This window comes from Rousettus aegyptiacus, unplaced genomic scaffold (assembly GCF_014176215.1).
Source record: "Rousettus aegyptiacus isolate mRouAeg1 unplaced genomic scaffold, mRouAeg1.p scaffold_m13_p_1, whole genome shotgun sequence".
Taxonomy (NCBI): Eukaryota; Metazoa; Chordata; class Mammalia; order Chiroptera; family Pteropodidae; genus Rousettus; species Rousettus aegyptiacus.
The window spans coordinates 182186194-182212226 of record NW_023416284.1 but is presented as its reverse complement, the minus strand read 5'-3'; the positions used below and the strand labels follow the sequence as shown (position 1 = coordinate 182212226).

Sequence of the window (26033 nt, the reverse complement as noted above, 5' to 3'; positions counted from 1 at the left end):
GGTGCAAACCTGGAAAGAAGAGCTAATACAAGAGAAACAATTTAAGAAAGTCAAATGATTGCGATGAGCCAGGACAAGAAGGTGAACCTGAAATTGGACTTTTCTGAGATGAAATAAAAGGTGTGAATTTAGCTTTTAAATACATGATACTGTACATTTAATCACAGGGTCAAGGGCGCTCGCCTGGACAAGCACTGCGTTAACAGTTCCAGGGATCGGGGCCGACGGTGGGCTGAGTGCGGCCGCGGTGCGTGCGGCGTGGGCTTGGTCAGCTGACGTGCGACACGTCCTCGAAATTGAAAGTATGGTATGAGTCTCTTCCCCTGCCTGATAGTGCAGGCCGCTGTGCTGAGCAGACTGGGGGCGGGGAGGGGGGCGAGTTAGAAGAACGGCCGTGTTTGGGGCTGGGCTGGCGGACGGAGGCTCTTAGGAGACGGGCCGAGGCAGGATCTTGGAGGAGAACAAAGTAGAGAAAGAAAGGGGTGAGCGGGGACCGGGCGTGTGGGGGCCGCTTTCCGCTGGCGTGACGCCGGGCAAAGGCGTGAAGGGGCCCCGGAGGCTCAACTTAGACAAGGACGCGCTCCCGAGCACCCGCGTCACGGGGTGCTTAATGGATTGGTCTGATCTTTTATTCCTGGCCCGGGCTTTGCGTTTGCAAGGACACAGAAGAAATCGGAGATTTTCCAATAGAGGAAAAGTAGGATGCTGTGTCGTTAGGAAACTGTGACGGGAAGGACTTCCGACGGAAGTGGAAAGTGTTTGGGTTGGATGCGCAAAGCCCGGGGACACGACGGAGTGTCTTCTGTCGTTCGTGGCCTTGCCATCAGGAGAGACATGCCAGTGGGCTCCGCGTCACCCAGAGGAGCAGCCCCCGTGGACGCAGTCGTCAGGGCGGGCAGAGGACGGACGCGCTGAGGGACGGGAGCCGTCCACGCGTGGACGAGGGCACCCGGCCCGCTCGGGAGGTGTCCCGGCGCAGCTCAGACGGCGCTCTGTCACGAGCACTGGGAGTGCTCCGTGTGTGGGGAGGAGGGTCCGGGCAGAGTCAGGGTTCGCGTCCACGTCGGTGGGGAGGGGAGGACTCTCTGCCGCGTGCCGCGAGCCCCAGGCATTGCGCGTTCGGTCTGACTTACGTTTCTGAGAGGGGCGTCACCCTGTTTGTGAATGAAGGCGCTGGGGCTCAGGCCTGGTAAACAACCTGCTGACGGGCAGTCAGGTGAGGCCACGACCCCCGCTCCGTTTGGCTCCAGGGCCTGTGGTCCTCGCTTATCACGCCCGTCGTCTCAGAAAATGAACCAACCTCTTGATATTACACTCCCGTGTTGACGTGACATACGTTAGATATTTCTATCCGCCGTTTTTACAGGGAGTCCTGTGATTTAGCAGTTAGGACATGGGCGTCGGGTTCATCATTGCAGGCGGGAGCCCAAGTCTTGCCCGTGGCTAGGTGCGGGGTCCCCCTGGTGGCCATCCCGCCCCTCTGGGCTTCATTTCGGCTGCACGCCGTTCACCCCACACGGCCGTTCGGGGCACTGAGACCATGGACCACGAGGCCCCTAATACTTGCGCTCTCTGTTACTGAAAGGTAGCGTGGATTTCCAACAGTAAAGGGACGGCGACGAAGGACTAAGTAACAGCCCTAAAAGCAGCTCCCAAACTGAGAATATTCAGCCCCGCCGGACTGACGCCCGCGCCTGCAGGGCCTGTCGCCTGGGTCCCCTCGGCTCTTGCTGCTGGGCTTGGGACGTGCTGTGAGGTGTCACTGCAGCGGTCAGGTCGGCTCCTGTGAGACTTGGCCTCGCTTCGCCAGAGTCACCAGAGTCACCAAGCTCACCGGCCTCCTGTGTCAGGAGCACCTAGTGCCCAGGAGTCGCCAGGAGAGTTGCAGGCTGGCCGGCACCCACGTCTTCGTCCGTCGGCCCGTGACTAGCCGGCCACCAGGCGTCGGCGTGTCTCAGCGAGAGTGGGGCTGGACGTTCTCGCTCGGCGAACACCGGGCGTTTCCGAGTCCGACGCCGAGGTCGAAGGCGTCTCCGCTTCCCTTTCTGTCCCGCCCGTTCGGATGGGCCGCCGCCCAGATGACGGCCACTTTCCGTGGTGGCCGGCGGCCACAGCTGTGCAGCTGGGGGCTGGGCGCCCACTGGCCAGCGATACAGGGGGACTGTGTCCCGGCACGGCCTGTGGCCTCACCCCAGCCGAGCTGCCTGGGGACGAAGAAATGAACATTCTCGGGCCTCGAACTTACTGACTCAGAATCATCCCTTCCAGTGGAGGGGCCTGAGCATTTCATGTAGCAGCTTTGAGAGCCCCCGGGCCTTCCCGGCTCGCGCAGACTGGGGTCCCAAGCCCGAGCCTGACAGGGGTCTGCCTGCTGCCCCTCCCCGGCCCCATCCCCGCCCCACTAGCCCTGTGCTGCCCCCAACACAGCGAGCGCCCCTCGGGCTCCCGGCGCTGGCCCCTTGCTTCCTTCGCCCGGACTACTGCTCGTCCCCCGTTATCTGCATGCCTCACACCCTCGCCTCTTGCGGGATCTTCGCTGAAATGTCACCTTCCCGATGCTGCCGTCCTGGCCACCGTATGAGACCGATTCCCGGCCCTCCCGCCGGCCGTTCTCTGTCTGCGAGCTTCACCTGCCGTGTGTCCGTCCGTCCGCCCGCGTGAATGCCAACAATTCTGCTGTCTCGCTGACTGCGGAGCCGCCAGGGCTGGGACCAGCACCCAGCACCTAGCAGGTGCTCAGGGCTGGAAGGACCGGGCGACGCCGCTTGAACAGGCCCCGGCCTTCGGGCGGGGCCGTCGGGAGACTGGTCGCAGAGTCTTCTCCAGACCTCCTCTGATGCTAACCCTGCGCCTCCCGGTCGCGTGGGACTGCAGTTTATAACTGTTCTGGCTGATTAAAACGGTGAGACCTTTAGACACACAGACATCGGCGGCCTTAGAGCCCGCTCTCTGTACTGAGCGAGAGGTGGCGGGTATCTGGGCAGGCGTGCCCAGAGCTTCTAGGGTCTTTTCGCCTATTTTTAATTCTATAGATTTTTTTAAAAAAAATTATTTTATATTAGTGTCAGGATTACAGCAATTTAGTATGTGACTGGTTATTAAATCACTGGTTAATTGATTTATGTCATTTAGAAATTTTTATGTACCTTCTTATCCAAATAAATAATATATAGAGACAGGTGAAATATTGTATTTATTTTCATATGTATAATTAGTTACATGTCAGTTAATGATCTCCTATGACACTGTTTGCTTGGGGCGACTGGATTTGACTGATTTTGTGTCAGCTTTAGAAACTTTGTCCAGGATCGTGGCCTGCCTACCTGTATTACTGAGGTTTTAATGAACATTAGTGTTGTCCTAGAGTTTATGTAAATTCTTCAAAAAAAACTTTTGTTTGAGAAACAACTCTTTAGGTAGGTGGGAAATGATGACGGTATTTCTTCTGTTTTGAATTTAATTTACACCTTTAGCGAGTGTCCCTCATAATTTGTCGCGATGTAATTTGAGAGCTTACGCATCGCCATTAAAAATAGCACAGCCGCGAAACGCCGCGTCAGCAGTCTGGGGTTTTCTTCACGTCGCGGTTAACAGGAGTTTTCTGCTGTTGCTGGAGGAATAGAAGACTCTGGTTTGCAAGCAGTTGAGCTGTGATTGCAGCAGCCTGCGTTTTTTTTTTTTTTTTTCAGCGAGTCTGGGGGCCGATGTGTCCCCGCGAGGCTTTCGGAATCCGCTTCTGGAGCAGAGGCGTGCCCGCCTGTCCCCCGGCTCCCCTGTGATAGAAGCCCCAGCACAGGGGCTCTCGTCTCCCAGCTCGTTTTCTCCCCCTGTAGACAAAGAAGCCAGAGGCGCCATGCAGAGCGAGGGGCTGACCAGGAGACTTTAACGCCGAAATCGATCCTGGCAGGGAACGATGAGAGGACAAGGGGCACGTCGGTGATTCGGACAGTGATGGAATGTCGTTGGCCAGTCTTCCCAAATACCGCTTTAGCCATGTGTCGCGTTTTTTAGATGAGAGGAGAATTTCAGAATCCTAATTTTCCCGTGAGAAATGTTTTTTTTTTCCCTCCAGAAATAAAGATACAAACATTATTTTTTAAATTCCTTGTATTCTCGTTAATAGAAACATTCCTTACCTATAGAAAGACTCGATATAAACACATTTCGCAGCTCTGGCCAAAGCCGCACTTGCCAGTAATTGGCCACCACATTAACATGCCCCCGGTTTCTGTCTTACTGATGCCTCTGCTTGGAATTAGGCCGATCTGTCTTCATATCCCATCCCCAGCCCCACTGTAATTGACCTTGCCGCCCTGCACGCTGCAGCCTGGACAGCAATCACTTAGAGGCGATATCCGGCCTCTAATTTGACCGACAGGACAAGCCCTGCTTGAAGATCCCTGTCACGGGCTCTGTATCGGTAAATACCACCCACGTTACCACGCACATCGCAGTGGACAGCTCTGTCTTTTTAATGCGCCTTCTCCCCAGGGCAGGGAAGAGGCTGGAAACAACAGGGCTTCGTGTGCTTGTAAATGTTCTTCACGCTGAGGACAGGACTTGTCGAAACTCGACGTCATTTTAGGGTCTTTTCACCTCTTTACCAGAAAGCCATGCACATTCTCTAAAGGTCGGCCGATCTCAAGTTAAGTGGGCTGGCTTCCCACACGACATTTCTTCCTGGATTCCGTCTAGATTCAGTACGTTCAGCTAAAATGAAACGCAAAAGCGCGGACTCCGTCTGGAAAGCGTTGGCGACCGGGTGTGTTGCTCTGCCGCGTCGCACACCTGGCTCGTGCCTTTCTTCATGGTCCATGTCACCGCAGTTTGATGAGCAGAGCTGGTCTCCTCGTTGCGTTGGTGTTTAGATATTTCTGGCTCTGATTTTTGAAATTATGTTTTGCTCTTACTCAATGAACTGTTGTGGAAGAGATACATTAATTTGCGAAGGTGACCCTATTTGTAGCAGTATCTAAGGAGGACTACAGTAGCTGCCCCCTGGTGTGCAGGAGTAACATATGTTACGAAGAGTATCCACAGACGTGAACATAACCAAGAGAAAAAGGCAGGCGCTGGAATAAATCACACAGTGACCGTCGGCGATTTGTTTCTTCATCTACTACCTGAGTGTTCCCCATAACTGTCCAAGCGTTCCCCATGTATGCAGGGGGCAAGGGCCACGGGGAAGCTATGGTTGACACAGAGATGGCCACTTCACTTCTGGGCAGGGGAGAACGGGAGAGGAGAAAAGAGAAAGCATGAGCAGGAGGTCGGCGTGGAAGTGCGGACGTGAGGAGAGTGGAGGAAGCCATGGATTCCAGACATTGTCTCCTGCCGGGAAGGAGTCTGGCCGGCTGACGTCTAGGGTCTCAGAAAGGGGAACGTGGACATAAGGTTACACAGATAAGGGGGTCCCGAATGGGAGAGGGAATCGAGGCGCTAAGGAGCGTGACCTTGAGCCGATGGCGTTGGGAGCGGTGAGGTCGCAGCCCCACTGTGGAAAGGTGACCAGGCCGCAGGGGGGGCACGTGTGGCTTTCAAGTCAGGAGACAGTTCAAGACCATCCTGTAAGCTGGAGAAGGCGTGAACAGGAAACGGATTTAAAATATGACGCAGGTCTAATCGCTATTCTCGGCCCCTTACGGGGTAGGGGCACAGAGTACGGGGTGACGTGTGCAGGAAGCTTTGGGGCACACTGAGTGAGACGCACGTTATAATGTGTCGCATTCGGGGAACACGGAGTTGGAGGCGGGCCGAGGGCATGACAGAGAAAGAGATTTCCATTTATTGACTGGCTACTGTGTGTTAGGTGTTTTGCTATTTAATAGTTTTAAAATCTCCCGGTGAACCTACGTGCAGCCGGGGTTAGAAACTGCAGCAATCTAATCCTTTAATATAACTCCTTCAGACCATTTACTGTTCGAAGCTAGGCACCCAAAATTTTTCTGGGAGATTTATGAGAATCTTCTCAAAGTACTTTTTTTATAAGTTATAAAATATCTAACATAATTGATAGAAAACTTTAAAAAATCAGCATTCAGCTCTCATTGGCCATATATTTCTTGAACTTTGTGTGAGTGAGTACATACACACATGTATGTATGTATATATGTATAATACATGTATGTGTGCTATATAGAATTTGGAGAAAAAAGAATCAATACAGTTTTGTACATCGTGTTACCTTTTAATTTTTTCTATAGAAACTTTGGGTTGCTATTATTGAACATAGATTTCAAAAAAAATGTGTGTGTGTGTTTGTTTGTTTTATAATTCTTGCAGTTGTTTAAGAAGGACACTCGGACATTCCACAGTGAGTAAATGTATCTTTAAGGTGGATGGTAGGGCATATTCAGTGCCATCTACTGCAGGGGAAAAAATATGGCATTATTTTTTAAGATGTTGCGACTTTGCTTATAATTAGTTAACACTTTTCAGTGCTTCCTTCCATATCAAAGTTGAAGTTCTAGAAACATAAGTCATATTTCAATTAATTTTGGGTCACCTCGACAGTGTCCATACCTCAGCAGCTCTCAGAGTAAGCTTAAGGCACAGGAAGGCTTTCATTAAGCGCAGTCCTGCCCTTACCCCTGATTGTTCTGGACCAGCCGGGGTGTGAAGCCGACCCCGAATGTTTCAGCTCAGGCAGCAGAGGGCTTCGCCACCAAGGAAACCCCTGGACAACAGGACCGAGGCAGGGAGGAACTCACCGGCCTCCGGACGCTAGGCGAGTAACCAGGGAGACGCAGAGGCAGACGAGGGGCACCGTGTGCAGGAGACGTGACAGTAAACGTCACTTTCTATACTAAGTTCCGTCTGTTGTCTTCGAAGGGGGGAAAAAAAAATCATGTCACCTTACTATGTACCTTAGAGCCAAAATGACAGCAGGTGCCCAGAGCAACCGGAAGCCCCGGGAGGTGGGGAGCCGTCCAGTGCGTCCGTGGGCACAGCGAAAGGACACTCTCTGGGGTGTTTAGAACGGGAAATACTGCTTTCTGTTGATCCATGTCGCACATCTATTAAATAAATAGTCTTTACTTATTTTTTTACAGTAGTTTGTTATAGTCCTTTCGTAAAGCGGCTTGAAATACCCCGAGACCATTTTATCGAGGTTCCAACCACCACGGCCAGCGCTGGGCGTGGCCTCCAGGCCCAGGCGGAACACGGGGACCAGCCCTTCTGCCTCCGCACGGACGAGCCCGACGGTCCCCTCCTCCCCGGCGCGTCCCGCCCTGGTCCCGGGGTTCGAACGCAGGACTCCGCTGTTGCGGTGGAGAGAGCCTGGGGGGCTCCAGCCCTGTGCCAGGGTCTGTCTTGGACTCTGGGGTGCTAGAACAGGCTCGTTCATCGGTATGGCTCGTGGCGCACGACACACATACACGGACAGTAACTTCATGATCACCAATGCGCATTATCCGCGGGCATCGGCCCAAGGGCCCCAGTGGAGCCCGGAACCGCAGACTGTCCCAAACTCTCTGCACTGTGTTTTTTTCCTATACATACGAACCTGTGATAAAGTTTAATTTATCAATTAGGTGCAGCAGGAGGTCAACAACGCTAATAATAAAGCCGAACAATTGTAACGACACACTGCAGTAAAAGTTACATGAGCGCGGCTTCTCTCCCCTCCCCTCTCAAAACGCCCACAGTGCCACACTGACCCTTCCGCTTAAGGGACGCGCCTCACGGCTCCTCCTTGGCATAGCTGAAGCGCCAGCACCACGACCCTCGCGCAGTAGGGACGTTGATAAGTAAAATGAGGGTGGCCCGAACCCAGCACCGTGACGCCGTGACAGAAACGGCCGTGAAGTGACAAGCAGGTGGCGTGTCTGCGGTGTGGCTGTGCTGGGCAAAGCTACGATGCGGGTCCGGGCGGGCCGGAGCTGGCCGGCGCGAGATTTCATCGTGCTCCTGGGAAGGGCGCGTCGTTTATTTCTGGAACTTTCCATGTAATATCTTCTGACCACAGCCGACTGCAGGTAACCGGAAGTACGGAGAGCAAAGCCACAGCTAAGGGGGTGACTGTGCATCCGTCTGCTCTCTGTCCACGTAGGAAGTAAGTTCCGGGGAGACACGTCATCTTGCACAAGGTCGTTACTCGTGCGTGCGTTTTCGTGTGTGTGTCTGGTGGAGGAGGGCGTCGGCCACACCCTTCTGTCCAGTGGTGTAGTTCGGGAGCAGAGAAGGTCGGAAGAGGAAAGTTGCCTGAAACACAATGAGGATCATCCGTGCGGACAGACGCCGGGAAGCTCGGGCGCCCGGACGCTGAGGGCGTGGTGGTCCAGACGTACCCCCCGGACGCGCAGAGGCTGAGCAAGCGCTAGCTCGGGGGGCGCGGACGCCTCGGCCTTCCCCTAGGCCCAGCACCTGGTGCGATGGCTTTCTACATCCCTGGGAACAGACCCGGAGGAGGGAGGATAGTACTTTGACATGCGGTGCCCTCAAGTACGGAGGCGCCCCCTCTGATTCCTGGGGGGCATCAGGACTGCCAGTCAAGGCAGAGTTTAAAAATGGAGCCGTCACCTCGTAAGAGGCAGAGATACTCTGCTTTCCAGCCGGGAGGCTGAGGAAGCACAGTGCAGACACTCCCGTGCGGGGACACAGTGTCTGGCCTGTCTCCGCCAGCCCAGTGGGCAGCCTCTGGGCAGTGTGGGCGTGTCCGCTTGGCAGTGAGCCAGAAATGACTTGGGGAATCGGGTCCGAGGCTGGGGGCCATGTGTGTTCAGCAAAGCGGACTAAATTTAATTTGACCGATTTGATTACTGTCTAGTCTAAAATTTAAAAATATCTTTAGGCAGCAAGTATTGAGTAACTGTGTGAAAAACAAACGTCAAGGAGCATGCCACCCAGCCGGGAAGATGGAACTCGTCATCACGTGATAATATTGTAAAGAAACGTGGCAGGTTTTAGAAGAGGCATGGCGCGCTTTGCATGTTCAAAGAAGGAAAAGACAGTGACTTTTGTGTGGGCTCGCGGAAGGGTCCTGAGAGGTGGTGACGTGGACGTCCGCAGGAGTGGCTCGTGGATGTGCAAAGGCACGGAGCACTGGGAGGAGCCAGGCTCACGAGGCCTCTCCGCCGCGAGGCTCGGGGAAGAGCCACGTGAGAGCTCAGAGGTGAAGGGCTCTGGCTTTTCTTCAGTGGGCGCCATTGTTTTGAGCACCTCGAGCAGGCAAAGGTTTGGGCAGAGGACCTATGGGCAACATCAGGGATTTTATGGTGCGGACTCGTCTGGGAGCGTAACTGCTGTGACCTCCAGTGTCTGGTCTCTGACACGCTCTTGAGTGCGGCCAGTTCCAGTGACTCGCCTCGTAAGTCGGCCTTGATTGTTTTAGTCAAGGTCGCGGTCAGGAGTTTCTGCTTCTTAATAGCGGTGCTCCGTCCTGCTGGAGTTTTGACACGTCTCGTCTCGGGCATTAATCTGTTTGTTGGTGGGGTCCACGTGCCTCGCTAGGCTTGGTGTTTCCCATGACGGGAAACATTTTGTTCCTATTTCTGCCCCAGAACTGCGTCATGCACTCATCGAGCGCTATCCGTGCATTGTCTTGTTAGTCCTCCTTCAGATCCAAGGGAGGAGGACGGTATTCAGAGAGACAAAGTATTTTGTCGAAGATCATTAAGCTGGCGAAATGGAAAGCCAGGATTTAAAACCATTCTGTTTGACTAAATCTCTTTCTAGTACATCAGAGTGCCTCTATCGAAGATGGCTAAATGATGCTTGTTTGTTCAGCGAATGAATGAATGAGTCGTAGAATATATGTCCTTTAAAGCTGGTTCGCCCCGAGCGCCGGAGGGTGGTTAGTGGGTAGGACCTGAGTGCCGCCCGAGGCAGGCTGCCTCTGCTCCTCCCTGCTGTTTACAGTGACATCGGGTGGGAACCGGCCAAGCTCATGTGAGCATTTGAAAGCCGTGGTGCCGTTCCTGTGTTTTAACGCCACTGTAGCTGTGAAGCGTGTCAACGCGGCTAGTCAGCACCTGGAGCCAGACGCGGCGGGGCTCGTCAGGGTCTGGGCGCTGACGTCGCCCTAAGTGCATCTCCTCTGCTTTATTAAAGGCGACTTGCAGCGAGGACTTCCGAGTCTCACTTCTGGCAAGGGTACAGGATGCTGGCTCCTGAACTCATGGTTCCCCCTAGGGGGTGACAGTTAACCTGCGGTAGAAAGGTGTCTCTGTCTCCTTTTTTCTGTGTACAGAATGGCACACTGAGTTTTAATTCCGATACAGATAAGACGCCTTTGTTAAATCCAATCTGTGTTCCGAATCCAGGTTTGTATGTTATCTCTCTTCCCGAGTGGCCCACATCTCTCCTTAGCTCAGACCAAGTTAATTCCCTGATGTGGGTGGGGAGCGCAGTGCCTGCTGGGATGGGAGGGTGCCGGGGCACAGGGATCTGGACCAGGGGAGCTCTCGGTCCAGTCAGCCTCAGCTTCAGGTCGGAGCCGTAAAGGCGGAGTGAGAAATCTCACACGTGAGCACACAGGGGCTAGTGCCCAAGGGACTAAACCACGCCGGGACGCAGCAGAGCTGAAACCAGACCCCTGCCCGTCAGCCCCCGGGGAGTGGGTGAGCGCCGCGCATTACGAGGTGTGCGCGCAAGTCCCCAGCGTATAGGTTCAGCCCTGGAAGGTGGCAGACGCGTGCCGTGCGCCTGCATATGTCGTAACTGCACGTTTTCACTAATCGCGGTAAAGATGCTTGTGAAGAGCTGGGTTACTATTTTTGTATGTCTATAAAACAGCTTTTGGGACTCTAGGAACATACTTGGATTTCTGCTACAAAGGTTCAGTTAGGGATTGTGTCCCTTGCGTTATCCGAAGAAGCCCAGATGGGTGACAGACCGCAACAAAATGCCTCCGGGGAAGCATCTTCGATTCGAATAAACGAGAGAAATAGATGTTGCTGTAGGACAAAGTGGCGATGTGGTTGCTTCTAAGAGCCGGCTATTGGGTTGTTGGTTGGGCCCTACTGTAAAGGCCGTTACAAGTTTTAGAACAATATGATCCAAAAAGTAAACACAGTGTTTCTGTGTGTGTGTGTGTTTGTGTGTGTGTGCAGATTTCAACTGACTAGATGGAAAATCAGTAGCCATTGAGCTTCTTCAATGTCCCTCTGTGTTTTGTTTCATTATTACCCACCTTCAGCTGCTTACCAGGGCCTGTCCCCTACAGTTTTACTTATTTTTTCCTAAGTTTTACGGTCTCTGTGCACTTTGAATGTAGATAACATGCCCCCCTAAACGTACTGCCAGCAGCAGTCAGCTGCTGCGTGCGCCGGGCCCCCTGGGAGCCTCGCGGAGGCTGTGCTCACTGCGTGATCACGCAGCCTGGGGTGGAGACGAGGCTATGCCGTCTCCGCCTCTCAGAGGAGGAGGCTGAGGCCGCGGGGTTCGCACATCCACCCAGGGACATGGCTAGTAAGGGGCGGGTCTAGAACTTGAACCTGGGCCTCCGGCTCTACCCTCTGCCTTTTCTGCGAGGCCGCCCTGCCTGGTGGCCGTCGGGGTAACTCCTGTCCTGAGCCCACGAGCTGCGGGTCTTTGAATCGTGTGGCTGCCAAGGCTCACCTGAGAACCCGCTGCCCACGGGAAGCTTCATCCGGCTCGTCTGTTTTCCATGTTCTGTCTTGGTGTTTGGACCATCAGTCTATGAATTTTAAAAAACCTCACAGAGCATGTGGACATTCACAGTTGCTGCACGGCGTCATGATTATAATTCCCCGTGGTGATCTCAGTGGTCTGCTTTCGGGGGGCTGTCTGGAGAGTGAGGAGGAGGAGGAGGAGGAGGAGGAGGAGGAGGAGGAGGAGGAGGAGGAGGAGGAGGAGGAGGAGGAGGAGAGAGCATGCCGAGATGTGCCCGGACCCGTCAGGTACAAGGGCATTGTCTGTGCATTGAACAATTGTTACCTAGAGGTGTTTCCAAACTTTCATCCCCAGCCGCTACTTCCATTTTCATCAAGTTAGAATGAAGCCGACCAGTATAGATGTGTGGCTGAGACGGGCGAGGATGGGGGTCCCCTTCTTCTAGGTTATCTTACTGATGATGTGGCCTCTCTGCAGGAAAACATTCCAATATGATTAGTAACATCTTAGCCTCCAAACTCTTTCGCGCGTTATTTGGCATTGTTTACATAATTCTTTAAATTTACACTGAAAAGACAACGCCAAATTTCAAGGAGCATCGAACATATTTTGTGAATGTCATCTACTAACCTGGCCCCATCTTGGCTTGAGGAGAGTCTAGCTACTACTTTCTGTGAATTAGGAACCTATTTTCATATTCCTTCTCGACCTTCGCCCTTCGCTTGTATTAGAATTTGTCCTGAGTCCCGCCCTGCCCTTCCTGATCGGTCCATCGTTTACGATGACCGAGCTGTGCGTTGGGCAGCGCCTCTGGGACGGGTGGAGGAAGGCCTGCCGGTCTGGACACAGCTGGACCAGCTAGTGTCGCTCGTTGCCGTGGCCTCGGGCAGGCCACTCGACTCCTGGAATGTCCTGGTGCTCCGTCCCGGCTGACCGCGGGGTCGAAAGGGGTGAATGTGAGTGTGCGTGACGGGGAGGGAGGCCCAGGAGGGCCGCGTGGCCTCCTCCCGCTATCCCCCCCGCCCTCAAACTCCAAACACACGCAGACAGTGGCCACACGAACTGCTTGGCGCTTTGTTAAACTCGGTCTTCATGAGCTGATTTCAAACCAGTTCTTTGCTCGAATTGTGCAGTTTTAGCCTATCATCGTCAGGAGGCCTGTTTTACCTTTAACTCACTTATTTTAATGAATTATTTGCCTTAAAACTGGTTTAAATGAAAGGAACTGGAACCGGACGCTGATAGTTCTATTTCAAATAAAATTTGTTAATTTTAATTACCAAAGAACCGGAAATTTATGATCCTAGTACGAAGTAATTTTTAGTTAGAAAGTTTTGGGCAACTTTTGTAATTACTTTATTTTGTGAAAAGAAAATCACCGAACCTACTCTACTTGCTTTGGATGTTCCTGTTTGTGAAAATGATTTTTTGCCTACCTCGCGAGCTCCAAAAAATTAGAATGTATAGTTAGCTCCGTGATATGCGTGTTATATACAGTGTGCCCTGCTGGATAGCTTCTCTCTGAGCTGTGGGGTGCTCAGCCACATTTAATTTCATTTTCAGATTAGAAACGGTGCTCGCACTGCTGGGAACCATGCCCTCTGAGCTGCGGCTCAAGTTCCCAGGGAGGAAGCAGTCACCCTGTCTGTGCATACGGCGCCCCCCCCCCCCCCGCCCCTTCTGCCTTGGGCTAAACAGACACCAGGCTCCGGGATATGCAAACGGGGACTTGGTTGTGTAGTGTGAATCTTGTTTGTCTGGTTTTGGGCTTTGCCGTTTGTTTGTTTGTTTGTCCGTTTTCTTTTCTCCCTGGGAGAAGCTTGAGCCATAAACCAGGTGGTTCTCCCTGGGACCCGATGGTCTGCACAGTTTCATTTCATCATGTCACACTGAGGGAACGACCAATCCTTCAATGTGCCCGGAAGGGCTGCCCTCGGAATCATTAGTCATGTGCCATTCATCGACAGGGTCCACTCGGATGCACTTTTTATTGCCAAAGCCAACAGCGTCGGAGAATCTAATCTTCTGTTCGTGTGTTTGCTGAGCGGGTCCGAACTCTCCAGAGCTTTCTCTTTCCTTTCTTCCCTCCTCTCTGCCTCCAGACCTGTTACTTTCTTCTGCAGCTTATTTTTTCCCCAATCCGGCTTTCCTTTACCAGGCCCCAGGTCACTTCGTATGACTTCTGACCGGAGGTCACAGCTCTAGTTTAATTTCTTGGGTATATAGTGAAGCCTCCATTTTTTTTTTTTAACTTTTTTTTCTCCTTAACTTCTAATGATACCGAGTGCTTTGCAACTCTCATAACTCTTTTTTATTTCATTATTTTACGTCGACTCCCGTAGTTTAATTGTGACTTACCTTTTAGTGTTTCGACAGAATGTTAAAATGATCAAAAGCAGCGAATCTTGTGTTTCGCGATGTGGCAGATTCTACCTATGACATCTCATGACACACTTGTGGGGAAGGGTCATTCATCCACAGATTCCACAGATATTTTTTTAAGTGTCTTCTGCATTGCAGGCATCGTTCAAGATCCTGAAAATATATAGGCGCAGACAAAATTGACCAAAGTCTGACACATGGCGTTCGCATTCAAGTAAGAAACAAAGAAAACAAGCGGAAAAAGTAAGGTTAATACATAGCGCACTGGCGACGCGTGATAAGGAGGACCGTGTAGCAGAGAGGGAGGCTGGACTCGGGACGGAGCAGGGGGGACGGCGTCGTGGTTCTGGGCGAGGAGAGGCCTCGCTGAGCAGATGATGCTCGAGTGGTTCCCGCAGCCATCTTGGGCCACGTGTTTCCATAAGTGGGGAGAGCAAATGTGAAGGCGGAGGCCCTGAGGGCAGGTGCCTGGGGGTCGGGGGCTGCGGGGCAGAGAGGCCAGCACACCTAGGGGCAGAGAGGCCAGCACACCTGGAATGAAGGGAGCCAGGGGGAGGTAGAGGGAGGAGAAGCCGGAGAGCCAGGGGGCTGATGCCGATGTGCTCAATCCTGTTTTACTGATGCAAAACAAAGCCTAGCCCTGTGAGGTCACGGGCCCCCCAGCGGTTTGCAGCCCGTGGCAGGGGAGCCGGGGAGCCCGGCGCGAGCTGCAGCCCAGGCTCGGGTGCCGGGTCTCTGACTCAGTGCTCACACGTGCTCTGAGTCACTGACGTGCCGTTTGTCATTTCGCTCATCTTCCCATTTTCAGAGAGTAGGGGAGCACGTTCGTTTCTGGAGTTCTCTGAGGGAAAGTCAGTCATTCTCATTTCCACCTCCACTCTGCCTCCGTGTTGAAGAAGAGGTGGTATTCCGAACGACGGGCCCGTGTGCCTCGCGCGCATTCTCAGCCTCAGCCTTATTCTAACCTTGGGCTAGTTTGGAATGCGAGGATTCTTTCGAGATCATAGAAAGCTTCACACATCGGTTATGATCTTCACTCAGAATTCGTTTTATTAAAAATTTGGAAAGAAGTTTCTGATGTAATATCAAAAGGGGATTATTGCTTTAGGTGGCGAACTCACCTCTTACTAATTAGCCTTGCTAAGCCCGCCCTGGAAGTCCCCCCGGCCCCAGGGTCTAGCTGCTTTGTAAATGAGTTGTGTGCAGGCCAGACAAGGCATCAGTTGATCTTGACTTTGGAAAGAAGTCACATAAAAATGAAAATAGCTCCAGAGAAGGGGATTAATGATGGATATGCCCTAACGTAAATTGCTCTTCTCTAAGCCAAGGTCCAGGCATTATATTTTGTAGAATTCACAAACCGTTCTAACCATGACAGGTCACTATTAACTCTGGAACAATTTGGTTACTCGAAACTGCTATCAAATTCAGGGTTCCCAACAGTCCGAATGAATCCTAAGGTCAAAAAATCCATAAACGCCTCCTCTAAATGAGAACACCCCCGCCTCCCTTCTCTCTCTTTCTCCTAAACCCAGAGATATTTATCAAAAGTAACATCCCAGATGCTTGCTGGGTATTGGTCGGATGTGGCCATGCAGAGACGCAGTGCCCTAGACACTGGCAGAAAACACGTGGAAGGTGCCCAGGGTAACAGTTAAGCCGCGAGGTAAGAGAGTCCCGCTTCGGAGCTGAGCGGGTTATAGTTCTCGTCGTTTGTGCGGTTAGTGCTTCATTCAGTCCCCGACAGAACTCCGGGGCGGGTCCTGGTGACACCCACGTTTTGCAGCTGAGGTGTCCCTGGGACGCGGAGCGGTGAAGAACCCCTCCAGCGTGACGGGCTTCTGGCGTTGGCTTTGAAATTGTTCGCTCTCGGTCCACGCGGAGCCTCTCTTTTTCTTCCTTTTCATTATTTTCATAGTTTTCGGCCTCGCAGTGCCTTCGACCCCGTAAACAAATCCGTCGCAGTGTGCCGTGGATTTTTCCCCTCGGCTCCCGCTCGCCGGGGCGTCCGCCGAGACTTCAGCTGCGCTCCCCGAGATGGGCGCAGTCGGCCGAGGCGCATCGCCTGCCCCCCGCCCGCTCACCCCCACGGTCCCGCGAATCCCACTGCCGAATGCCACTGCCGAATCCCACTGCCCTGCCTGCACTTTCGCATCGCGTCATTCTTCACTTGCTTAGCTCCGAATTGCCTGCCCAGCTGCTTCTAAGCACGCGACTTCGGGGGGTGGGGGGGGAGGGTGCTGGCGGGGAGGGAGTGGCCCAGCTGGAGGAAGGAGCAGAGGAACCACAGGGGTCGGCAGCTTCTCGGGTGTGGCTGTCGTAACCAAGTAAAGCGTGAGCGATGGTCCCGAGGTCTTGACGCCGGCGCCTGAACACACACGATGAACGAGGAAGGAGGAAAGGAGGCCTGAGGAGAGAGTCGGCGGGGCCGTGGGGCCGAGAGGGCAGGGGTGACTCGGTGGTGGCCTTCCAGGCAGCGCAGTCTAACTACAACGCGGAGGATTGTCTGCCCACCGCTGTTCCGATGGGCAGTGCTGGGGGACAGGACGGCCAACCGCGGGCGGGCGCAGCGTTCCGGCCGCTTTCAGGGCGCAGGAGGGAAACCTGTGTGTGACTCACCTGCCGGCTCTCGGGGCGAGCGGCCGCCTGGCCTCGGTCGTCATGTTTCAGCCCCCAGCAGGCGTGATGGGACCGACTGGATCAAGTGGCTTTAAGAGACATCTGCTCTCTTAATTAGAAAGTTGTTTAGCAGGAAGCAACAAAAGCTACATAAATGCTCGTTTTAATCCGCTTCTTTATGAGGACATAGACTAATAGCTGTTGCTTTATTTATTGTTGACTAATCTCATCAAAATAAAGTCATAATTGATTACATAAGCATTAATTACTATAGCATTAAAAATCGTTATTCAAGTAAAACTCAGATCAAGGATAATAAGTATTAACTTGGAACTTTGAATAGAAAAGCTAAGCATCTTCATAAGTAATCCCCCTACATGTCTCTTATAAATGTTCAGTGTTATACGTCCCTTGACTAAATCTCTTATAATTTGACAGAAATGATCACTGAGTGAAAATGAGATGTTAAGTTAGAATTCTATTTATGTCTACTTTACTGCCGTTATAATTGATTTGCTTAAATTTTTAAAATCTTTCATTCATTAATATATGATTTTTTTTTGCTTTGAACCAAATTATATTTTACACTTCAAACGTAGTCCTTAAGCTGAAAATATTTGGTTGACAAACATATAAATATAAAACATGAACATATGTAATACATATATAATATACTGCTGATATAAATATATATAATTACTATATGCCATTGTATGTTTGTGTGTAGATTAGAGATATATTTTTTCAAGAAAACGAGTCTTAACATTATATAATCTGAGAACCGATCGTAATGCATTTAAGCTGTACTAGTTTTCCTTCTGAAGACAAAAATGAGTGTAATCGCGAAGAATATACCTTTAAATCTCCCTAGCAGTTCGAATGAACCATAGTGAAATATTTAAGGTTATGCAGAGGGAGAAACGCAGCTTGTAGTGTACAGGCCTTTAGTTCATGTCACCGCAACTGTACTTACAGGGATGGATTTGAAGGATCCATCCTTTGCTCCGTTATCTGGAGTTTGCTCTCTCATTTTGATAATTCTTTGTGTAGAAGAGATTTCGTGGCTTGCTTATAGTTTTGAAAAATGCGATGAGTTTAATGACACATTTTTGCTTTGTGAAATGAGTGTAGCTAGGAATGGAAGTAACGAATGGAAGAGGTAAGCGATGGTGACACTTCCGATGACAATGATGGCGACGGTGCAAAGACGAAATCAATTTTGTATTTAAATTATTACAGTAGCATTCATTAAACCCCTTCCTTAACCAGAGATGGATATTGCAAACTGGGGGAAAAAATATTAATCATAGATTTGGCCCAGATTTTTCTGTATTAGTCCGGCATGAATGTTTATATTCAGCCTGCAAATAGCAGTTTACTCGGTATTCAGAAGTTAAGAGCAGTTTAGATTAAGGATGTTTAAAGCTCATTTGTAAAATGCTCATACTATTCGAGCTGTTTTAAAAAGATTTGCTTAGCTAAAGTCATTGGATCAGAATAATTCTGACACTCTTAATCTTCCTCTTTTACTAAGAGCCTTAGGCATTTTCTTTCCATTAAAAAATTTGAATGACAAAAATGAGTAAGTAATTTACTAGAAATAGTGCAGTAAAGAGCAAACTTGTGTGTGTGGGGGAGAAATACTGTAAATTTAAATCAAGGAAAATAGCAGCAGTTATAAGACAATACGCTCCATTTCTTCTCTGTGTTTGAAGAGAGTTTTAAAATGCATTAGTTTATAGTAATATTTGACAAGAGGAACAAAGGTAGGTAGGGAGACGATTTCACAGGTTAAACTTCTACAAGTGAAGGAGAAATCCCAAGAACCGGTGGGAGGGAGATCTGAGAAGCTGCAAACAAATGCGAAAGAAAGAGTTTCCCTAGATGGACCACCATGCAGAATTAGGTCAAGGCATCCTTGGCCTCTGTGAATTTCGACATTGTATTTGAATTTATTTTGGAGAGGATTGGCACTAATACACTTATAGTTTTTATAACTACTGTTAATTTTTACTTCAGTTGGTTCTTGTGCTAAGAACATTAGCTAATAAAATAGAATTTATGTTATTATTATCATCTACCAAAATAGTAGCCAGTGTAGATGTCTTAGACAAGTCTGAATTTTTCTTGTGAAGGTAAATGATCAATGGCTTCCTTTTATTTATTTGTAATTCCAAAAATGTGTTCTCCTGCACTCAGCCACATTTTTTAATGAAAACGAATGTGTGTTGATATCAGTAATTATTGCATGGATTCACAGCAGTGTAACATACTTGATACCTGTCAGATGCCAGCACAAAGAACACAAGACGTAGGAACTCTTCTTGCCCAAGAGACTGTATTTCTCGAGTCCATTTAGTAGTGGATTAAACAACAAGTATATTAAAAGTAAATCTATTTGGACTAAAGGGCCATTTATTCCCTGGGAACTAGAATCAATGGGATGCGCTTGCATCATGTGAGTCTCTTCAGAATTCCATCATCTCAGATGAAAGTCAGTATTATGCCAGCCTGGGCTGGGGAGGTTATAGTCACTTCATCTAGGCATCCGTGAGACGAGGAAAGGTAGAAAGGCAGGTGCGTGTCAAATCAGAGCAGTCAGGGAAGGTGAGAAGAAGGCCTTTTTCTTAACATCTGGTGTAAAAAAAATCGGCAGTGGGGCACATTCTGGCCACAGACTGATGGCAGTCGCTGGCCCAGAGCTGTGAACATTCGGTTGACTTTACACAGTAAGGAAATGAGAGGCCCAAGGTCATGCGCTCAGCCGCCATTGGAATTTGGAAGGTGACCCATTGTCCCCCCAGGCCTAATTCACCCACGTCCATGCTGGACACGTGGCCTGTCTCATGGCACTCACATTATTCTGTGCTGGGACACTTTGTGCTTCTCTTATTCTCAGGAGGTTTCAACTGTGTAGTAGCTGAAAACCCAGGTTATGAAGGCAGAATTTAAGCAGGAATTAAGATGGGGAATAATATGTATTAAGGAGCTATTATATATGCAGTCAAAATTTAAGGCGGCGGTCATAATTTATCAATTGTCTGTTCTTTGCTTGTGATGAACGGTTGCGAATTATTCAAACTATGTAGCTGCGTTTTCTAATATATTGAATCTTTATGTATCTGCTAGTGAGTTTAAAGTTAGGGGAAAAAACCATGCTAAATGTCATAATTACTATTAAATAGAATTACTAGATTTTTAAAATTTATAGTTGTTGAGTTACTGTGAAATAATTCCAAGCAATCTGCAATGAGGTGTATGTATGCATATATGTGTATACAAGTATGTATATGTATATGTATTTATGTGTATACACATATATATACTTATGTATACACACACATATACTGAATTTAAACATAGGTACCTATACAAATGTTAAATTTTCATTTTCTGTATTTTGTTAATGAAAAGTCTAATAGTTTTTGTATTGTATGACTATTGACTGATTAGCTCACCATGTAAGTAGTTCTGTAAGTGTATTGATTCATCCTCTCAAACTAACGAGTGGTCTGTTTCACTGAGAGGCTGTATTAGAGGCTCTTGGCGTATGGAAACATGCTTTAAAAATCACCAACCAAGCAGTTTACACAACTGTGCATTAACACAATTTGAGCTATCGAACTTCTACTATTTGCATTTATTTACACCATCCAATGAAATAAATAAATAGCTGTGCTTAAAATGACCACATAAAATTCTGGTAAGATTTAGCTTTTGTGAATTTTTTGCCCTGAGATACATATATCTATTCATGAATTCATTTTCTAATTGTAAATTCTAAAATATTATCAGTTAATATAACATCTAAATTAATATATAAGCAGTTTCCGAGATAATGTAAAATACTGCTTTGTGCCTTTTTTAGTTTGGTAAAATTATTGCTTCATTGCATATTTATTCAGCTAGTAAATCCATACCAAGACTGTATGGGGGGCGTTGTACTAGGCTAAGCTCTCTAGAGTTGAAATTAGTATAAGATTAGCTTATCAGGAGGCAGTGATCTAGTTCACTGGCTCGCAGCCGTGGCTTCGCACTGGAATTGCATGGGGAAATGTAAAAGCATGTGTATTAATGGCTGGGTTCTACCTGCAGAGATTCCAGTTCAATTGCTTTGGGCTGCAATCTGGGCATCGGGATTTTAACGCTCCCGGCAATATTCTAAGGAGCACAGCATTTGGAACTTCGTATCCGCATTTATCCCCTAATCCTGATGCAGCTAGGATTTACGCCAGGTCTGTAAACTCCGGGCCTTTGTCAGCAGCCCCCCACCTCGCCTCGGCCACTGGGGGGGGCATGGACTGGGACCCCACGTGTGCTTCCGCTGTGCGCTGTCCTCTCAGTCCCCTTGTTCGCATTCGTGTCTCGGTCCTCAGACGGTAAACGCCTTACTCCTCGAGGGTCCGTGTGTATCTATCTGATCGATTGCTTCGCCTCCTGTTCTTGGTGAAATTCCTGGCGTGTGGGAGGTGCCAAGTCAATGTGATTCCCAGTAGGAAATGTTTTAAACTAATAGAACTTTGGATGTAGGCGTCCAGTTGAGCCTGAGGCTAGAGATCGCCGTCACGCTCTGTGGAAACTGGGGGGACTTCGTCTTTGGGCTGGCGTGCCACGGCAGGGTGCAGCGTCTCGGGCCACCGCCGGACAGTGTCCCGAGGAGGAAGCGAGGGGGGCTGGCGTGGGGTTCAGGACAGTGGCACCAGCTGGCTCTTGGCCAGGCTGCAGGCGGTGAAATCGCACACAGGATACCTTTGAGTCGAGGGCCCAGAAGTCTGATTCCTGGACATCGTGATCCAATGTTGCCAGCCTGGCAGGGGCCCCGAGAACCATGTAGAACAGATGAAGAGATTCGGTGATGGGGGGAGGGCCAGTCTCTGGGGGAGCCCTCACCCCGGCAGTGCAGAGAAGCAGGGTGCTCGTGGGACACAGTGCCCTTTCTCGGTGGCCCCAGATGGCTGCGCTGTAGTCGGTAACCCGCAGCGTCCCTGTGCCCAGTGGCCCTGGCCGTTCCGGCGGGGACAGGCAGTCCCTGTCGTCTGGGAGTTTCGGGAGTGGAGTCCTTTTCGGGTAAAAACTGGAACTTCATATCCTCATTTATCCCCTAAGTGGAAGGACTCCTGAAGACTTTGTTTGTTTAATAACTCCATAAACAGAAAAGAGCAAAAAGCTGAAGACATAGAGGTGAGGATAAGAAGAGGAAGTTGATTTAAGTTAAAAAAATAATAAATCCTAAAAAATTTATTTGGATGACTGCAACCTCTAATTCACCCCATAACCAAGTCACTCTAAATGCCTCCTTCTCTTCACATTGACATTAGTAATTTGCTTTACCAACACATATATTTTTTTCTGACTGTATTTCTGGCCAATTTTATAAGTGTATTATTATGGCTGGGGAAGTTTATGTGGTTTTTAATTCTTATAACACTTACTAAGATTCCTGGAGTTCTCCCAAACGCTTAGAAGCAAAAATAAATCATCAGACCTCTGAAATAATCATACTCTTTTTAATCAAGAAGTGTCTCTTTTTGTCCAGAAGAGTGAACTTTTTTTTTTTTTTTTTTTGTCTACCTCATTCCTTCAATTTTGCTTGGTAAATAAAACCAATCCAGCAAATATGACTGCAGTACTATATTGCAAATTGGGAAGGCATTCGATTAACCACATATACTTCTTGAATGGATTTAATTAAAGAAAAATTATTTTCTGGCTAATTTTTAATAGTTGTATTTGTCAGAACTGAAAACCGTGATGCTCTAGTTTCTGCTGTTACATAACCCTGGCATTTACCGTTTTTTGTTATGCTCAAGGAAACTTGAGAACGTCTAAGTCTCTTTGTTTTATTTATTTTTCTATTTTGTCCACTTAAAATCGGCTCGAGGGATTATTATGAATGCAGTTGTTCTCTTCTCTGCTATTTTAATTTTTGTGTTTAATTTTAAAAGAATAAGAGCAGCCTCACCACCTAGAGCCTACGATCACGGGCGTTCGCCGTTCCTCCCCTTTCATGGCCGTGACCCCGTCGTCTGCTTCCGCCGTGTGTCTGGCTCCTCCTCATGGCCCCCATGGCTGACCCGTCTGGGATCGGAGAACCTTCGGCCGGCTTCCTGCCCCCCCCCCCACCCCACTGCAGACCGTCTGGTGCCCCTGGCCTTGGCTGGGCTTCTTCCTCTGCCCAGATGGAGAAACAGGGCAGATGGCTCCACTCAGGAGTTGTTCCCACCGTCCCTTTCAGACTCACAACGCCCCTGTGACCCGGACTGGGAAACGTGTGTATAAATTTAGTGTCTCTGCCACTCCCGTCGGGCCGTAGCTATGTCCGGGGCAAAGGCGAGGCCTTACCCATGTCCCAGCCCCCGGGCATGGTGGGGCGGGCTCATCTTTCAGCACTGGAAGGGAGCAATTGCAGTGTTTCCCCAATTTTACAGGCACAGTGAAAAAATTGGAGCATCTTCTAAATGTAAAGCTTTTGCCCTGCCATGGTTCTGAAACCTGCCTTTGTATATTAATGAGGACTGGCTAGGAGCAAACAAGCCAACGGATCAAATATTGCAGAGAGCGATAGGCGGTCCGTAGTACTTCGTGGGATTGTGCACTGGGTTTCTGGATGTGCATCTTGTAACTGTGATTTTTGTATTAATAATGCTACTGAAATTTGTATGGTTAGCAAAATTATTAATACCCATCATGGCGTTAGATACAGTAATAACTGCAAAGAGCATTGTGATGCCCAGGTGTGCTGCCGCTTAAACAAGCGTGAGACCCTCCGAATCTTATCGGGGAAATTCTCTTCTGTTGCCATTTCAGTCACTGAATTAGCTGCAAATGCGAACTGCATGCTGGGAATTGAGACGAGCGTTAATCATTCCCAGGATTTGCAATCAGCAGTGTAGCATAAGCACCAAGAAACCTTCAAAGGGAAATGTTTCCCACTTTTTTTTTTTTTTTAAAGTAAAATACACTCTTAGTGCAACTAAATTCTTATACTTGCCTTTGATTCCATCCCTGCTCTGGCCATATTAGCGATGTTCTCATCGAGGAGAACTTGGGTCATCGTGAGAAATGACACAACCCATTTTTAGTAAGGGAAGCTGTAAGGAAAGCGATGATAGTGACATTTTCGTTCTTCCGCTTTAATTTGTCACATGTTGCTGTGCTAGATAGATTCATCTAAGAACCCTGATCCATTTACGCGCTGCCCGGGATGTTTAGCATATCGACGTGCGCTGAACACTTTTCCTCTGCCATTCTTTGCCATTTCCTTCACACGGCATAAATGGAAGTCGGCCCTCTGCAAATCAGTCTGCATTCGAAGGTACATATAATGACGAATAAGCCAAGGCTTATTTTCACCGAGACACCATCATGTTCTGCGCAATCGCCATGACTTTTCAATTATTAGAAATCTCATCTCTTTTTGGGAAACACCGTTCTCCAAAGACAATGGCCACTAGAGTTGCGTCATTTTCACGTGCAAAGCTGTGGGTCAGGGGCCACCGAAGGCTGGTCAGCCTCGGGTACAGAGCTGCTAATTTGGGGCTTCGCGGCCAGAGGCACGGGGACAGAATCCTGGTTTCCGGCGTGCGTTGGAGTGACAACCCCGACTGTGGCCCGTGTTTGCGTCACCTCCTTAGTCGTACATGTGTATTAGTCCACGAGCAACATGGAGAGCCTAAGTGATGGCTTAAATCCTGGTTTTCTGTTCGCTCTTAACTACATATGCAAAATTTATGTGCAACGCCTTTAATGTCTAAATCACTTGAAAGCTGAGACAAAGGGAAGCAGGTGGGTCTGTAGACTTCCGTCCCACGCTACGTGTATCGTCGGGAGACCTGTCTGCGATCCTAGCCTCACGATGTTGCTGGCAGGTAAAAGAAACTGCGCGTTGAGAGGCGATGGTCCACGTGCATCTAGGACGTGTCTGGGCCGACAGTTGCATTTCATGCTGCCGTCTGAATTTGGGCTGAGGTGTCTCAATGAGCACTGTCATCATTAGTGACTAACACGAAAGGAACGTAGCTTCCAGGCCCGCGAAGAAAACACGGAGCGATGTTTTTAAGCAGACGGAAAGAAAGTGTTTAGGAGAACATAATTAAAATGCAGAACGATTGTTTCTACAGCAGAACTTTAAGGGCAAACTCATGGAAACATCGTTCGTGGAAGCTAGCATAGCTATTGATCTTTCTGAAACTTCTCTTTCTCCCAAATGGTTGAGAATGTCAGTCTTCAGTATACATTATTTTTTTAAGGTGTCGAGAAAGGACTGAGCACTGAAGAGGGAGCAGAAGCAGGTTTTTAGCCACCTGGGGCAGTGGGGCGGCCAGAGGCTGGCTGTCTTCACTTGCCTCCCCAGGGAGCGGCTGCCTGTTTCTTCAGTGCAGCTTGGCCCAGGAGCGTGTGGCCCAGCCAAGCGCCTGCTTTTAAGAGAATACAGAGATCTGCGGTTGCTAGCCTTGCCTGGGAGGAAACATCTCGCTCCTACCTGGGAGCGCATCTGCCGTCTTCACATGAGAAGCGCGTTCTAAATTCTAAACAGGTTCTGTGGCATGGATCCACTCAGAGTAAAGGCAGCTTCCAATTTTTATTCAACCGACAGCATTTCAATTACAGTTTGTTTTTTTTTTTTAAATAAAAGAATGCTCAAAAATATCTAACTGCTTGGATACCGTGCATGGCACATACAGGATTTATGAAAACATGTCCTGTAATCTTTTCCGAAGGGCTTATTTTATAATTTCGTATTTGAATGGGAGTTTGAGTAATATCTGTCTTCCCTGTTAGACTGTAAGCTTCAGGAAGTCAGGGACCAGATCCACCTTATGCACAGGTGCATCCTGAGCACCTAGGGCGGATTCAGCATGTTGCAGGCGCTTGCCCGGCATCTGTTGAATTACTGAACGTGCATCGCGTGAGTGTTGATTGAATTCCTGAATACAGTAAGAGGGAGAAGACAAAAGGCTCGGGCTGGGTCCCAGGCAGGATGAGGGGTCCCGAGCTCCCCGACTGAGCAGGTCTGCACCTTGCTTAAGCCACTGTACTTCCCTCAGCCTCAGTTTTCTCATCTGTTGAATGACGTAAAATGATCTGCATTTTAAGCAAATTGAAGTACCGCAGTATCCTATGATAGGGAACCGTGGTAACCAACCATCATATAGGATGCAGTGAGAGTGAACTTGCTTTCTGACACACGGAACGTCCCGGAGCTTTCATCGTGATCGGAATGTGCCCTTCCGTGTTCTGAGACGCGTCCTTCACAAGGGGTACGATGGCAGTCATGAGTCACAGCTCTGAGGACCAGAGCGCTATAAGTTGTAAGCGTTCAGGGTTAAGATTCGTACAGACTCTGTACGTTTTCTCTTTAAGGCTCTTTCTCCTCAAAGCCTGAACATATTCACCTACTAGACCCCAGAAGCCTGTACCTAGAACCAGAAGGAGGAAGCTGAGGTTCTTTAGGA

The 26033-nt window shown here is 49.4% G+C and overlaps 1 protein-coding gene across 3 annotated transcripts in view; it reads left to right on the top strand.

Annotated features, from left to right (window-relative positions):
• The window catches only part of PRKN (parkin RBR E3 ubiquitin protein ligase), a 943383-nt gene that overhangs the window by 114872 nt on the left and 802478 nt on the right, over positions 1 to 26033 (top strand). The gene's annotated exons all lie outside the window — the stretch shown is intronic.